Below are 14,708 nucleotides of genomic sequence, written 5' to 3'. Positions count from 1 at the left end.
AGTTTAAATGCTTTCTACACCAGAAGTGTATGATTTTGAAGCCCCCAGCATGGCCATTTCCTGGTCAATCTCAGCTGGAAACACTGCACCCATCCCCGGGGACACTGAGGAGGCTTTCTAAATGACACACTGGTTTTTTCACCAGGGTGGCAATGAGGTATCTAGATAAGGTTTCTCACACAACTCAACAGTGCACAGACTACTTGAAAGGAGATGCTAAAAGAAGTTGGTTCACTGTGAAAGCAGAGATCAACTTTGAATTTCATTAGAGAGATACTGAAACATGTAACCAAAAAAGAATAATCTTACAAAAAGGATATTACTGGGATTGTGACTAATTTTTTTTTTCCTTTGAAAAAGGGAAGTTCCACAAGGAGTTAAGGTAATGATGACATGATACCAGAAGAGGAACATTTGTAATGTGTAGGACTAGTTCTACTGTAACTGAAAACTGTCAAGACACCCTTACCTATGCCAGAGACAAAACACTCTGTATTCAAGGGAACATAAAATCAGCAACAGTGACACAACACTTTATTAATAATTGTCAGATAACGTGAGGAAGTCACACCGTTGACTAAAGTAACTACCGAGAAATCAAATGAGAAAGAATTTATAAATTGTAATTTTCTATTAAAAGTAAATCAGCTGTAGTGATGGAAAGCAAACATTTTCACACATCTGATTTTATGCATCCTTGGTAGATTTCAAAGGTGCGGACACAACATGAAAATGATTTTTCAAGCCTTATAGCTGAATACATTTAGCCAACTTTTGCTATTTTCCCCCCTATAAGCAGACATGTTCTCAACAATTTTCCCTTTTATTCTGGAATGCCATTGTGATTGGAGATCAGGAGACTTTGGGTTTGTCTTATTTCCCAAATTACTTGAAAGAAAAAAATGCAAAGAGTATCTATGTATCACCTAAATGGAAAAACTAAATTATTACCAAGGTCATAATGATTTATTGTGGAAGTTTTAGTTTCATTTTTAAAGTAAAAATTTTAAAAAAATGTTCTTTTCAAGGCATAGAACAGTATTATCTGCTGAATGTCAATCAGTACTGATTCTTTGTAAAGCATTTTGTCAGTCCAAATCATCAGTACAGCTGTAGTAACTGCTATTAATGAACATTGCAATAGACCATCTGACCAGAGCCATCACTTAGACCAGTCCATGCCCTCACTTCATTGAAAATTACAGTAATGTTTTTTTTTAGTCCTTAGTTAATCTATTCAATATCAAAATGTCAAATCCCTCTGATTAGCTCAGCACATACACTGTGATTGAATGTCTGAAAGGAGCTCCAGACATGCTTTGCACCTTCATGTCATGTGCACAGGGTCACTAAAGAACAGAAACACAAACCTTAAAATTCATTACCCAGCTGATGCCATTTAAGCTCAGCAATCAACTTACAAACTGTGTATGCAAGACAGGAGATCACTTGCCAAGATGACATTTACAGTCTAAGTAAACAAGCAGCACAGTCTAGATTTCCTAATGCATCAGGCTGTTTGCAGGCTCTGATTGCTGCTGCTTAATGCTCAGACCACATGCATGCAAAGAGGCCATATGGTTGTGAGAAAACAAACCACTCTGCTTAAAGCTGGAACCTGCATCCTAGGAATCAGAAAGGACTGGGTTAAATGGTGGATTGTGCTGTCCTCAAGCATTCCTCTGGTCTCCTCCATCAGCATCGATATACCTTTGTTGGAGTACTATGGACTCACTTTGCTTTGCTAAAGGGATGGAAAAACATGTTTGGAAGAAAGATGTGAGGAGTAAACAAATGGAGACAAAAGATGAGGGCATTTGTGGAACCACTTAGAATTACTATGTGGCTAAAATACCCTTGTAATGTGAGGAAATTGGCTGTGAGTAAGTTTGCAGCTACAAAGAGCCACAAAACCTCAACACGGTTTGAAGCGGTTTTGCTGAAGGGAAGCAGCTGTAGCAGCTGCCCTGGATTCTGAAATGTGTTTGGGGAAAAAAACCCAACAAAACAACAAAACTCCCCACATGTTCGAGAGATACATATCTGCAGAGAACATCAGGAGAGCCTTAGAGAGCTCAACAGGGGCTGGACGAGAACCACACCTCTTCCCAGGAAGGAGTGATGAGTGCACAGGGACCCTCACTCAATTCGCTCTCTTATTTTCCCTGTTTCCCTGTTTCCCAGCTTTTGTTCTTCCAAAGGTAGGCTGGGTTAGAAAGCTCTTAACATTCCTCTTTCCATCAAAAGTATTTATCTGAGAAAGTCCAATAGGCCTGAATCCAGCTACAACAAACTTTCTGGGCACTTCCGACTGTTATGAAATGTAGTGACTCAGCAACCTACCTCAAAAAGAGAACATATTTTATTTGTTTACTGGAACTTAGTAAGCCAGGGCAGGAAAAAAGAAAGCATCAGAAAGACACATCCCCACATATCTTCATCTAAGAAAGCTTAGTCCTTCTCTCTGACCCTAGGCAGGTGTCTCTGTCTGGCTTTCTGCCTCCCCATAGACTTTTGACTGTCTGCCTCCCTCCCCAGGCCCATAGCTCTGCACTTCAGACACTCCTGGTCACCAGTCCTGTGATGAATCAGAGGTATCAGTGCTTCTTTACAACCAGCATTTCCCCACTTATGTTCCCATTGCCATGGTGAGCAGCAACAGAGCCTGAAATATAAGGTCAAAACATAGCCTAGATATCTCCCACAAGCCATATGGAATATGCATTTTCTGAGGAAATTTCTGGCAAAAATTTGCACTTGCTGTCTGACCAAAAGCACACCTCAGCTCAGCACTCTGGACTCCTAACTGAGCTCGGGAGACAGAGAACAATAAACATCACTAAAAAGCTTCAGCCCAGATTCCTCTGCACAAACTGAAGAGGATCTTGCCAGTTCCTTATAGGTTATCAGTGTTACTTCTTTGATCTCTGTCAGCCTCACTGTGTTTCCCTCTACCATGTGGAAGTTCAGGGCCATGGCACATATCTGCACCGCTTGCCAAGCACCCCAACATTACTTCATAGGAATTGATTACTATTTTCCACTTTCAGAAGCTTTTCAGCCCATCTTTGCACAAATAATGTATGACAATATAGGTTGCATCTGAATATATTTGGAAAGACAAACCAGACCCCTTTCCCAGTTACTATTCCACTGAAAACCAAATGTTGGTCTGCATGTCTTGGATTACTCAGAGATAATACAGTTAGCAGCATGATACAGTTATGTGAACTGTATCAAACTAATCAGACATCAAGACAGAGGAAAAAATAGGAGAAATCAAATGAACCCTGGAAAGAGACATCAAGTCCAGGCTGCCAGGACTGCACATACCTGAGGAAAGATGAAAATTTTTGTGGTAAGTACATCAGAATTTAGGCCAGCCTAAGAGGGAGGCAGTCCACTTGGTGAAAACCTGGACCAAAGCAGATATTCAGCATAAGAGACTGGGTTCTGGAGACAGGTGTGAGGACACCAAGTATGAAGCACCAAAAAGGCAGAAACATTATAACAACATACAATCGCTGCCTTGTCTCAGAAGGAGTCAAAATTAAATTACTTGGACCTACCAGATTTCAGTATAAATTGACATTTCTGGGCATTAAATAGGATTACTCAGTAGATGAGAACACAGAAGTGCAGTATTGACAATAAGTGTCAATATATCAGAGTGCTGATACTGCAGCCCAGTTTGGTATCCTAGGCTTGATGAATAACACACTGGGCAATACAGAAGCTTTTTATTTCTGTGTTACCTCCTGTATCACCTCAGCCTTCTCTGGATTAATTTTAAAACAGCTATTTTGGAACTTGTGAAAACAAAGGCACCTCCATGTCAGTTTTTGCTTGGGAGACTGTCAAAAATCCAATTCTAGCTGCAGCTTATGTAGAATCAAATGCAGACTCAGGCCTTAATTTTGACAGAGGTATCACAACACAAAGACATCAGGTGTTTTTTTCCTCTGTGAATTGCAACAGATCTTCTCTACTGATAAGTTTTCATGTCATAGTTGCTTTCTGATCTGAAAAACAACAATGCAATTTAGAAATTCTTCTCCTCTACCTTGATACAATTTTGAGGAATGCAAGTGAATTCATTTTATTCTGGAACACCAGGAAGATGAAAGAGAATAAAAAATTTAAAAGAGATCAAAATTAAGAAAAATATGTAATAGCCAAGGAAAACAAATAAATATTTAGCCAGAAAATAGATACAGCTGAATGGAAATTGCCCTGTGCAATATAAAAAGTGCTGGTAACACTTTTTTGGCTTGGCTTTGTTGTTTCAGTCCTAAGAGATCTGAAATGTTTGCCTTGAACTGCGACTGACCATACATATCAGTTTGATGAGAAAGACCAAAAGTTTAGTAGGAAGTGTGTACCATAAGCTGAGGAGCAACAGCTCAGAACTTGTATGATTCAGCAGGCAAAAGCACACTACAGCCTTCATATAGGGAAATAAGCCCTTTCTTGAAGAAAGCCCATGGAGTAAAAACAAAAGAACACCGTAAGAAAGAGCAAAAGCTCTCAGTGCATTGAGGTGACCAGTGTGCAGCACATCAGAACTTTCCAAAACACTACTGCACTTTCTAGGTCACCACATGCAGGTTCCATTATCTTTCCAAAGGCAAAAGAGTCTGGAAACTGGTCTGGAAGACAGTCCTGATCAATTCCTAGGTGACAGATATATATATATATATATATATCACTATGCTGTAGGACTGAACTGCAGCACATGCAAGCCAAGTCTCCTTCCTGAAGGTAGGATGATCCTGTGCAAGTAATTTCCCTGTCTTCTTCTTCTTGATATTTCCAGATGTAGCAAAGACAATAATGATGCTGCCCACTGTACTATGCATTTAGATAAGATGATGAAAATAAATAGAAGTGGATATGTACTTAAGATTAAATAACTTGCTGTGGCTTCTTCTCTTCACTGACTATCATGCAAGGAAGCTTAACAAGATATTGAACTGAAATGCATCTGGAACTGGACAATCCAGATTCAACCCTAGCAGTGTAAGAGTTAGCATCATTATTAATACGCTGAATACTTCTTGTTGTGGTTTGAGGGGAAATGGGTTTTTTTGGGATGGTGTGGTGCTGATAACGCCAAGGTCGCGGGTTTGTTCCCCGTACGGACCACACCATCCCAAAAAAAAACCATTTCCCCTCAAACCACGACACTTCTCCAAAAATCTCAAGGTGAAAGATCAGCATCCACCTCTAGATCAGAATATCACCTCTAGAAGGTGGGAGCTTTTCCCTCTCCACAGGTATGGTATCGTAGACATTAACTGGAAAATGACTATTTACTTCAAATAGGAGGGGGAAATGTGCCCAGACTGGAGATGCCCATGGCAGCTGCAGTGAAGAAACAAGAAACCAAAGTCTAGACCAACATGAAAGCTTTTAACATGCCACTGTAAAGGTTCAAGTATCGGTTAGACAGAGCCTAACTGACTCTGTGACTTTAAGAGTCAGATGATTTTATCACCAATCACCTTAATGATCATACATACTCAGCTGAGAGGAGCTGTGGACACAATTTGACTCTCATTATTTGAATCCATAGATTTTTTTCAATTTCCATTTTTTTGAAATACAATTTAAAAGTGAAAACACAGCTCCTAAAAGAAACAGCAGAAAAGTTTTACTGAGCAATCATATAAACATAGAATACCAGGTTGAAAGGGGACCTCAGGACAGTTTTGCAGTGGCACTCCCAAAGCAATGCTCACCTCACCTGTGCCATTCTTCCATCATGAAATCACACCCATAAGCTTGTAATCCAGCCCAAGGACTCCAAAGAAAAATGTAGTTGTCACCTGTACCTGATGGTCATCTAAATAACAGTCCCCAGCAGCAAGAAATTGACACAGCAAAACTATTTATGACACCAGCACACTGTGATCTGCCTCACCCACACCTTCTCTCTTTCCTTGGTAACTCTGGAAAAGAGCTTACCCTTCCCTTGGACTCCCTTTGATAGCAAGAGACATCCATTTGGCTCTTCTCAGTGGAAGGAAATCCTCATGGATCTAAGGTACCTGTGACAGCCAAGGCTTACCCATTCCCTCTGGTTGTTTGAGCACATTAATCAGCCCGGATGAAGATTATAATGGATGCAAGGACTCCCTGATGACTTTTCCCCCAAAGCCAAATCTCTCCTTTGCAGCTTTATGAAAGTTGAAATATTTATGTGGGAATGTACCAATATCAAAATTCTATGTAAGATTTTTTAACTCTAGGATGGAACTTCAAAAGGAAACTGAAGAAATACACTTAATCTGCTCTGTGATTACCAGCACTTCTGTAAAACAAATACAGCAGCAATGAAGGATCTCACAGGATGCAACATCTTTGAAACTCAGTCTCATGCAGCATAAATACAGTCCCCTGATTCATCCATCCTCTTTTCTACCTCCTCTAACTGACTACATTTGAACCATGCAAATGAGAAAAAACATCAGGACGGTACCATTAGCTGCACTACAAGTCGCAGAAGCACAAATGGCATGGAACGTCTAAGCCTTTTAATAATGATGCTCTTCTCTGCTGCAGATCACCTGGCACACACAGTTCAGCTCTCTGAAAAAATAATGCAGTCACTCCCTGATTAAATTACTCCTGGAGTGGAAAAGACATTGAGCAGCCTGCCTGTTTCAATTGGCTGTGTAGTGACTGAGCTCCATGAATATGGAAATAATTAGAAATCCTAGACCAATATGGAGGAGGACAAGGAATATGTGACCCACATAAAGGGCATGCTGGAGTCGCCTGAAAGTGAAATCATAGTGTAATATTAAACAAGTGAAAAATCCTTGATATCAGTGATGGAGATTAGAAAACAAATGAAGATTACTTCAGTAAAATGCCAGAGGTTCCAACTGAGATACAAAACCTTTTCAAACGCATTTTACAAGCTCCTTTCTCCTAGGAAAGAGGTAAAATTGAGATTTTATTTTAAATCCTAATTCATAATTCTAATCCACACCTTTGTGTCTATTTTGCTCTTGATGTTTAATAGGTTTACAAGATTACTAAGTAGCTGCCAGACAAGTTTTTCTACTTGGGCTCTGAAGCTTTGACCTTAGTAGTAGTTAATAGCCCAAAAGATCCTAATCAGGGTATGAGAAATGGACAAGTACCCTAGGAAAACCAAAAAGCTTCACCAGCAGATGAGCCTGTTTTCACCAACTCAAGCAGATGAATTGCTTGAAAGAAAGTAAGAAAATTATGGGCCTGAATTTACTGGAAAAATTCTGTCACATACATCTGTAAAATCTCTAAAAAAAGCTTTCCTTGGACGTGACTCACTTGCCCACCTGTGCTAACCAGGAAGAACCAGCACCCCAGTATAAGAGGTGCTTTGGTGAAATTGAAGTGCTCTGCTTCTCATATACTCCTGCAGCTGGAGTACACAGCACATGCAGAGCTCTGTCTCTCCTGCCACTCCCTGGAACTGCTGGCAAACAAGGTGTGTAACAGCAGCCTTCTTCAGCTCCTTCTCCCTGGCTGTCATAGCAAAAGGCAGATCCAATAGCAAGGAAGAAAAATGAAGTCAAAACCACACTGGATAAATGCAAACATCCATGCCCATTAAATTCTAACCTTTTTTTGTCCGCATCTGAAAACTAGGGCCACCAACTCATAACAATACTTTTAAGGGTTTCAGAGATGTGCTCTCAAAACAGTTTTGCAGTTACCTTCCATTTGCAAAGATCTAGTTTCTTAGTGTAGTTAGTTCCTAAGGATTTTAGAGTGAAGCTTTATTTTCCCTTCTCTAATGCTAAGAAATTTTCCTTTCATTCCTTTAACATTACGTAAGTGCTTTTCATTTCCTGAACAATTTTCAGAGAAAGCCGCTATATTTTTGGAGTAGCTTATTAATTCATAAATTTATATACATAGTTCAATTAAGCATCAGAAAACTTCACCACTGACTTTTATCTCATAAAATCATCTTACAGTATCCTGTAAATCGAAAGGCCAGTGGCATGTTTTCTATCCCTGTGGCTCAAGCAAATCTCTGTATCAATTTTTAAGCAAGCAACCACTACTTTCACAGTAAATTCATTAATCTAAAATATTTCTGTTTAAATTTTCTAGGATTAGAGGTAACATTATGATGTGTTATATATTCCCTACTGACAGTTTTTTTACTTAATAGCAGTATGGTGAGAAAAAAGCAATGCAGGTAACATGATTCACTATGCACACCACTGTATATTTTGCTAATAGCTTTTTACAAGATTTCCCCAACTTTATTTAAAATCTCTTCCCTGAAATCTAAAGGCTACAGCTTCTCACAAATAAAAGAATACAAAGTTTCCTGTACAAAGGGTGTTTCAAAACTGTTACCTCTATTTTCAGACTATTCTAACTGAAGAGGAATGCTTTTCTAAAATACTGTCTCCACATTAAAAGCACCCATGGGAAAGACTATTTGATGTAAAGCTCCTCCTTTCAAAATCAATACAACTCAAAGTTTCCCTCTGTGAAGAAAGACGGTACGTACGTGGTCACTGTAAATGTTAATGAAAATATCAGTTGCAGGATACATGAATGCAAAGAACCCAAATATAGACATACTCTGGTCTGGGCAAGTTGAAATCGAACTGTCCTATCAGGGATTGGGTGACTGGCTACCAAAGCTAAAAAATAAATATGCACCCTTCAAAACTGGAAGCCATTTGGTTCACTGAGTGATAACCATTGATCCCTGGCACATGTAGCTCTGTCTAACTCTGTTATGATCATGGCCAGGACTTTCATAACTACCTTCTATTAAATCAATTCATAGGGGAAAATGCTGGAAAAAACTTAAAATTGTACAAGTATTAAAATCCCACTTTTAAGACTGAAATGTTCTGCCTTCCCAGATGCAGTTGAAGTAGCACCTTGGTAGCAGGAATGGCAGCACAGGTGACATAACATCTCCTTACCTTTCACCATTCACATCCCAGAAAAAGATGTGAGTGCAACACAAACCACTGACCATCAGTACTGGTCTGGGTAACATGAAACTCTCTGAAGCTCTCTGCCTCGGTGCATGTGCCTGGGAGGCCTTTGAATATTCAATCACTCCTGTGGTTTGAACATTTTGGCCTGTAATGCTTTATTAAGCCAACTTTCAAAAGAAATGATCTCTTAGTAAACCAGGTGGAGTTACAGATCGCTCAACTGGTTTGAAAACTAAGTGATTCTAATTTCTAAATATGGCTATACAATAAACCATAACCTAGTAGGCAAAACTCTGACTTTAAATGCAGGATATATAAGTCCAGCTTTTGGTTCTGCCCCTGGCCTACCGGCAAGATTCCGTCTGAGTCTTCTCACCATACGCAAAATGGGAACAATAAGAGAATTGCCTCAAAATCTGAGTAACATTATAAGTGGATGAATTATAGATATATTGGGCTGCAGACTTTTGGCTTTGAAAATCTTGATCCAGTTTCTTACCCTGGAAAGGAAGCTGGGATTATTCAATTTAAGAACTGTCAGCTATTTATAGCCTCAGCTATAAAAAAAAATTCTTTTAAGAAGTAGCAAGCCAGAAACCTCTTGCTGCCCAACCATCTCCAGTAGAAACAATTCCCAGGGGTATCTACATACTGTTCCAGGGTTGCTGGAGTGCATATTGTTCCATGTCTTCTTGCCAGTAAATTGCCAAACCACTGTCAGACACACAATGGAGAGGAAAAAGGAAAAAACAGTTCTGAGGATTTAACTTCAGTAGAGTTTCTATCACTGTTCTGTTACTTTAGAAGAATGATGCTCATGTCCAAGTGACTGAGTAACATTTCTCTGTTATCAAGGCAATGCAACCTGATCAAGTGGAAGGTGTACTTGCCTATGGCAGGGGGGTTGGAACTAGGTGATCCTTAAACAATGTTCAGTGCTAATGTACTCTTAAGAACATCCCCATTGGCATGGAACTGGGCTAGCATAGTACAGTTTAGCCTAAAACACATACACCTGCTGAAGATGAACCTGAAAACAGAATCCAGAACTGTAACTAGTCTAAAACTGAGGTACCTTAACAAAACCAAAAAAACACACAGCTCTCTGCTATCTTCTGACAATCAACTTTCTGTCTCCATGCCAGAAGAAAGACAGAGCTCTGCACAACATTGAATGTGTTAATTTACTCATTGGTAGAGAATACAGCTCACCATGAAGACTTTTTTTCTGAAAACTAAGTCCCAAAGGGAGGTGAAGACATTTACTCCTACTTTGACTAACCAGTCAAGTATAAGAATGTTACACCTACACTAATAAAGATATCTGTGAGTGTCTAACAAGGAAACCATTAAGGACAATGATGACATCTTATCTGGGTAGACACAAACAGTCGGGATTGAAAGATTAACACGGCACTGTCTGAAAACTTTTGTAGTGCAACTGAATAAAAAATGAGAATTTGTTCAAGAATTAGAAAATGACCTGAGGTATTCTGGTGTGGACAAAGACTCAGTGTGACAGAGCTTTCTCTCACCAGAGGGTAACTAAGTGATGGAGGCTTGTGAGCAGGCTTTCTCCAGTAGGTGTGACCTGAAAGGTAAGCTACATGCCAACAAAAAAATTTTGTCAGAAGAGGATCAAGTCAGCAGGACAAGGTGAAACAAAATAGAAGCTAGGTGTAAAAAGATTCATCATTTTTGCCTTATGTTTTTTGTCCATATCTTTTGTAAGTGTTTCTAAGTGCATTGCTGATTTTAACTGTTACAAACAAAAGTTCACAGTGCATTTCTGCTTAACCTGTCTTGACTTGTGCACGGTTTAGACTAACGAGCCTTTCCTTGGCAAGACACAGACCAGGTCACAAGGGTAAGAAAACAAGCACCCAGTTAACCAGGTAACAGGAACCCAGTTTGGGGCATGCAAGGAGAAATATAGCAAGCCATGAGCTCTGTTACATTGACTAGGTAGAAAGCTGACACCACAAACCTCATGGAAAAAAATGAACACCTCCCAGTAACTCTTGGGAAGCAAAAAGGATGGAATCCAGTAAGATATTGCATCAACTCCAAAGATCCCAAAGAACACACCAAGCCACCCACATCACTTATCCTCCTTGCCCATTCATGTTTTCTGGCAAAGTAATGTCCATAGAAATCTCCACATATCATGGTGGGAGTCTAATAAGATTTGAAAAGCAGTACTGGCTACCTCACAAACCAGAGATCAGAAGGGAAGGGAGGCAGCCCAATACACCCTCTGCCAGGGATGGTGAATCAGAGATCCTATCTATTTTTTTTAGAAAAAGGTTCAGAAAACATGTTCTATAAAGACTGCACTCATTTATTATACCGCTTAATTTAACATTTTTTAAGGAACATTCAACTTGAGATAATTTTAATAATAGGGAGTAAAGGAGATTTTTTTTTTTGACAGAGAAAACAGGTTGCAGACATAAAGTGGGTATTTGCACTGTGACAGGATATGGATTTCTAACTCCAAAAAATAGGATGACAGAAAATAATAAAATTTGGTGTAATGTTTATTAAAGAAAGTTAAGCCTCAATGGGCTTTAAAACACCTTAGAATTAATTTGTTCATTTGAGTATTGTAAATGCTTACAGTGGTAAATATTTTTGTTCTATAAAATTAAAAATAGTTTTCTGTAACTTTGTAACTCTGCCCTCTATCAGTCCTTACCCCATCTTAAGTAAAAAAAAACCTCTTGACAAACTGTTTAAGGACACTTCTGAATGGAGCTAACATTAAGTGGAATTCAAACAGCAAACAGCTTCAGAGAGGAGGAGCCAAACAAGATAGATTTAAAACATTTTTCTAAATCAAAAGTGCTTCTGGACATGCAATACAGCATGTCTGCCTTAAAAATGCAGACTCCCCTTGTAAGAGATGCCCCAAATATTCATATGGATTGATTTAAATTATGAGAAAATTATAGAAAGCATGAGCAAAAATCTTGGAACTATAAAAACTGCAACCTTGATACAGAAAAGAAAAATTAACATCCCTTCAATGGCAAGCTCTTAAATTGCTTGAAAAGAAACATGAACAAGAAGTAGTATTTTCTGATTCCCCAGGCACTAATCATAACTCACCAATAGTGTTTTCCGACACAAATCCATTTTCAATGCAGTTGCATTGGGCAATGTTGCAGTGACACCTTTCAGCTATTCTGATGCTCATAAATAATGATTCAACCTTTTAAAGCTACATACTTCCTGTAAGAAGCAACATTAAGTAGACAAGGAAGTAAACAGCTTGATATGAATAACTATTTTATTTGGACTGCTCTTAAAAAAGAATACACAAAAAGTACATCGCATATGTTTGAAAACAATTTTACTCAAGTTAAACATTACCATAAAAGTAATTCTTTTACAAGGAAAGTGATTCACAGTGGAAACAATTTGAAACTCAGTTTTACAAAGTTTGCATAAGAACTGCCCACCCAGGTCAAGAAATCCACTCACTCCCACACAATGTGATAAGCATAGAGGACAAAACCAAAGCAATTACAAAAAAAGATCTTTCATTCATCCAGAGAACACAAGCTAATAGGAACATGCAGATATGTAGTAGATATTGTTGAAATAAAAATACAGGATTTTAAGTCTCACATAGAGAAGGAACAGTTTTGTGACAAAGATAAACACATTTTATCAATAAGAAAAACAAATAGCAACAGGATAATCTTAGCAACTATAAAGAAAATAAATACTGCATCTACTTCACAGTATAATTTCAGAGATAAGGATAAAAAATTGCCTTACCTCAAATACAGCTTGAAGAGAGGCATTAACAATATGCCTACATCCTTTCTTAGTTCCCTTGATAGCAGTCTAAGAAGAAATACAAAATAGCAAGTAATTATCTTTCCTTCAGACAGCATGTGACAAGGAATAACACACTTTCCAGTAAAGTGTGAAGAAAAGAAATAAAAAATTAAAACTCAAAAAGACAATCCTTGCAAAATAAAAAGACAAGAAGTTTATATATTTTAAATTCACAGTATGATTTATTGCTTTTTAAAGGAGTAGAGACATTCAGGAATTAGATAGTATAGAGTTAGCTGTGATATTACCTCAATTCTCACTAAAATATTAATTCAGTACATTTGTCTACAAAAGGAAGACTGTAAATTCATCCACACAGAACTCGGACACTGGAGAAATAAAAAGATTCCTATTCCAGCAGTAAGCACACATGGGCTCATACGATACAACCTTATTAAGTTGCTTTTTCCTCCCAAACGACAGTGCTTACCAAAGAAACACTCTAATGTCAAATGCTTTGGTCAAGAGTTCAGTCACTGACCTGCAATGAAAGCCTTATGTTCAGCTCCAACATTTTCTAACAGCAAACAAGGAGAAAAAAAAATGGTTTCACGGAATGAACTGTTGAAAAAGAAAATCCTCACATAAGCTTTCCCCGAGGGGGAAGAAATATCCACAAGCTTTAAATTGGCCAGGCGGATTTAAGAGGAAGCAAAAAAAAAAAAAAAAAAAAAAAAAAAAAAAAAAAAAGGCAGCTCTTTCTGTTGCGTCAAAGAGCCCACTGTGCAATAGGAACAGTGAACAGAGTTGTTAAACTGGCAAGCTTTTGCTGAAGACAGCTTTTCAATATGCTCTCAGCATCGTCTCCCAGGGCTGGCTGGAGACAGTCCCACTCCTCTTATATGGGCTCTACTCCTTCAAGAGGCAATCGCTCTTAAGGACAGTTTCTATAAACATACTGTTCTGCTGGCTTGGCTGCACATGATGAGGGCTGTTGCACACGTACACATACCTGCATTCAGGGAGCAGACCTGCATGCACTTGGGGAAAATGCAGGCACACTCAAACTAGCCATCACTACCTTGGCTTAAGAGCAGGATGCTATTGATGACTGACTGCTTGCTAAAACTCCCTTCCCCACTTAGACCATTCAGTGTGCAGTTGGAAAGCAATCCTGAAAGGCACAGTACTTAGAGAGGAAACCTCTAATGCAATTCCATTGGGACATTGTAGCCCCAGCAGTGCTCTCTGACTAGCAGCAGAGAGTGTGTGTAGTGCAGAGAGCTCGGAGAGCCACCAGAGACTGCAGCTACGTGGGATGAGTGAACCATCCCTCCTGGGAATGACGGCTCCATCACTGAGGACATCTTTAGCGGCTGAACCCGTGTACATAAGGTGAAAAGAATAAGGACACCGAGCAACCTGGTTAAACATTAGTAAAGCCACAGTCATCACCACATACAGGAAACTGCCACACAGACCTCTGTAGGTGAGGATAGCGCCCTGCATTCCTTTTACAAGCCATGGAGACCTAAGCAAAGGCATTCAGAGCACAGTTCAACATACTCCAACCTGCATCTGGTCTGCTGAGCTGCCTTCTGGGCTTCACTGCCTACAAAGGGAACCCATGATGGCTTTCCCAAAAAGAGGTTGCAGACAGCAACATTTTTAGAGATGAGTGCCACTCCAAAATGACAAGGCGATGAATGCCTGCAACATGTGAGCAGAAAGAACTTGCAAGGAAGAATGGCATTGGTAAGGGACAGGAATAGAAAAGGGAAAATACAAACTGTGGAATGCACTTTTCAATGTGACTGTAAAATTAAAAGCGGGGACAAACATATGCAGCTGGTTAATTTAGAATTTCTCTTCTATTTATATATCTTTCGAAGTTGCCACAGGGACATAATGAGCCTGAATATGTGGGAAGGCAGCAGAAGGAAACGAAGTATA

The 14,708-nt window shown here is 39.1% G+C and overlaps 1 protein-coding gene across 4 annotated transcripts in view; it reads right to left on the bottom strand.

Annotated features, from left to right (window-relative positions):
* The window catches only part of CSGALNACT1 (chondroitin sulfate N-acetylgalactosaminyltransferase 1), a 41,521-nt gene extending 28,065 nt beyond the window's left edge, over window positions 1-13,456 (bottom strand). The window contains exons 1-4 of one of the 4 annotated variants that reach the window (XM_059844294.1): window positions 13,297-13,456; window positions 12,753-12,821; window positions 12,078-12,200; window positions 9,619-9,680 (exon numbers count right to left, since the gene is read on the bottom strand). The gene's annotated coding sequence lies outside the window, so the exon portion shown is untranslated. Of the gene's footprint in view, window positions 1-6,481; window positions 6,567-9,618; window positions 9,681-12,077; window positions 12,201-12,752; window positions 12,822-13,296 lie in introns of those variants that run through there. The other 3 variants (XM_059844293.1, XM_059844292.1, XM_059844295.1) reach the window with 3 other exon arrangements.
* Between the last annotated feature and the right edge of the window lie 1,252 nt (window positions 13,457-14,708).

This window comes from Haemorhous mexicanus, chromosome 4 (genome assembly GCF_027477595.1).
Source record: "Haemorhous mexicanus isolate bHaeMex1 chromosome 4, bHaeMex1.pri, whole genome shotgun sequence".
In the NCBI taxonomy this organism is placed as follows: domain Eukaryota; kingdom Metazoa; phylum Chordata; class Aves; order Passeriformes; family Fringillidae; genus Haemorhous; species Haemorhous mexicanus.
This window is presented reverse-complemented; position numbering and strand designations above follow the sequence as displayed.